Source organism: Macrobrachium rosenbergii, chromosome 2, assembly GCF_040412425.1.
Source record: "Macrobrachium rosenbergii isolate ZJJX-2024 chromosome 2, ASM4041242v1, whole genome shotgun sequence".
Taxonomy (NCBI): Eukaryota; Metazoa; Arthropoda; class Malacostraca; order Decapoda; family Palaemonidae; genus Macrobrachium; species Macrobrachium rosenbergii.
The window spans coordinates 25682105-25684936 of record NC_089742.1 but is presented as its reverse complement, the minus strand read 5'-3'; positions in this window follow the sequence as shown (position 1 = coordinate 25684936).

Below are 2832 nucleotides of genomic sequence, written 5' to 3'. Positions count from 1 at the left end.
AAATGATAGTTAAACAAGTGTCATTTGCCAATCATAAACTTTATTGAAACATAAAGCAAAAACATGAAATACACTGCTACCAATGAAACACCTTACATTTGAAACATACATGAAACATAAACATGAAATACACTGCTACCAATGAAATAACTTACATTTCTTATTTAAATACACTGATAATAAATTTGAGTAACCTTGTGATAGATTCGGTATTTACTACATTAATCCCAAATATCATCTCTTGTCAGACACTTTCTTAAAAATGTATTACTGTGCCTGTACTCAGATGAAACAAGCTGAGGTGTCACAACCTGTAGTGAGCTTTCCATAGACTGGATGAGCAGCCGTTCCCTGTATGCTCGTAGTGTTGTTCCTGCTCGACGCGCCGCAGTTACATCAAGTTACATCACATCTGTCCACAATGCTATTTAGAGTATTTTTTAGATGCGCCTTGATTACAGAGAAGCAGGTTTCTATTGGGTTTAGAAATGGGGAATAAGGGGCAGGTATCGTATCACTCTCTCGGGAAAAAATGTCTGAAATGTTATTATGGCAAGGAGCGTTGTCTATGAAGATGACGCAATCCTCCTCTCCTAGAATTGCATTTAGTGATGTAAAGTAGTTTTTAAATCTGTCCATGTTCACAGTGCTTGTATGAATCTCATGTTACACTAATCCAACTTGATCTGAGATTGCAGCAATGAGGGCGATATTACCTCCACGTTGGCCTCCGACAGTCCTATGTACTCGTTCGCCTCTTGGTGCCCGTCCATACGTACGTTTGGTGTAGAGGTTATATCCACTCTCGTCCAAATATATGCGATGCTTTTGTAGGCCAGATTCGTACATGTAATGAGCAAATACTGACCTAGCTTCTTTGACTTTTGGAGAATTTCTGTCTTGCCCTATGTTGTGACAAAGCTTCAGAGTTATTAATTCACCTTGCAGTGCTCGTGGCAGTGACATCAGATACACGCTGCTTCCTTGGAAATACTTCGCGTAAAATCTCATTCAGATTCTTGATTGGTATTGTTGGTTCAGCCTCGATCATAGACACTAGGAAATCGATAGATTCATTATCTATTGATAATCTGCGACCTCCTCCATGATGAGTTTGATATGAACCTGTCCACTGATAATGCCTAATGATTGTGCTGGCCGTGGTTCTCTTTATGCCCAGGTCATGTGCCATTGACAGGAAGTCTTCATTGGCGATATACTTTTCAATGATACGCCTAAGATCTTCTGGAGAAACTCTGTTGTTTCGTCTGCGGGGCATCTTCTCAGCCGGTTTCCTGAAACTTTTGATTCGTAGTCTTGAAATGCCAATAGAGATTTCCGCAGCCACAACATAAACTCCTGTGTACAGCAGTATGTATGTATGTACACCACGAAACTGCTAAACTGCCTAATGTATGATAATTTTGTGATGTTTTAGTCATACGACTTTATGTAATTTGATGAAATGTTTTCATTTTGTTTAATTGACTATGCCTGAAAACGTAAATGTAAATTTTGAACTGTGTCTTTTGGATTTGAAGATTGTTCCTTTATTTGTAATTGTCTGTTCAATTTGAAGATTGTCTGACCACTGATCAGATAGTTTTACGTTTCCTTAATTGTCGTTGTTAAATACCTGAATGATTATTACTGAAAATTGTCTTAAGAGCGTGACCAGCGTTTTACAGTTGTGTAGATAGTCTACTACATTTGTTAGATAGGTCAAGATCAAATGATAAAAGGTATATTTACATATATATATATACATATATATATATATATATATATATATATATATATATATATATATATATATATATATATATATATATATGTATATTTTTTTCCAACGAATGGGGCCGCTTTTCTCGAAACCTCACCCGATTTTACATTTGCAAGGTGAGAAAGAAAAAAAATAATGTCACTTATTAATTACTAGAACTGTGGTTTTCCATTCGCCCCTTCAAAAAAAAATCTCTTTCCTTCATTCCCCAATATGGTTAAGCCTAATCTCTCTCTGTTCAAAGTGACTGCTTTTAGGCCTAATTCCAGCTGACTGTCGTACCTTCCAAGGCAAGGGAGGAGCCCAAAAGAGAAAGTCGGCCCTCCCCCCATTCTGAACACTACACTAGGGTTCCTGCTGCCATGCGGTTGGCAGTAAAGAAACCTGATGAAAATTGTCCTTTTCACCACCTATGTGGGACGCCACGGCGTAATCCCCAGAGGTTATTTATAGACATTGCAACGAGAATCGAGAAGAGAGAACACTCAGGACATGACCCGAGAACAGATGTCCTCACCTTGGCTGTCCTTTTGAATTTTCCTCGTGTCAACCCCGAGGCTGGAACCAGTATATATTGTAGAGACATTTTAATTCCCTCCTACATCGCCAGTGCCTTATCAACGAGGACACCTTCACCTTGACGAAGGTAATGTGCCGGAGTAAGGTTCTTTTAGTCAGTCACGATCCTGTTATTTCTGTGCCTGATATTTCTTTTATTTTCCATTGTGCGATCACCTTCAGTAATTGTGTTGGAGCATTCAGTGTTAACATAATTATGCATTAGTGTTGAACTGAGTTATTTGGCACCATCTGTGCATTCCTCAGTTTCCCTTTGAACATCTTATTATTATTGCGAGTAACTGTCTTGCTTATATTTGCAGATAGGCCTCGACTGTGGAATCTCTTGGCTCCATCCATGTGCAGTCCCCCATCTATCCCCCACTGTGATATTCCTTTTATGAAGGCATCATCAGAGTAGAATATTTATTCTTTGTAGGATTCATTAGTTTAGCAGGCCTTATTATTACCTAGCAGTAATATATCATTCT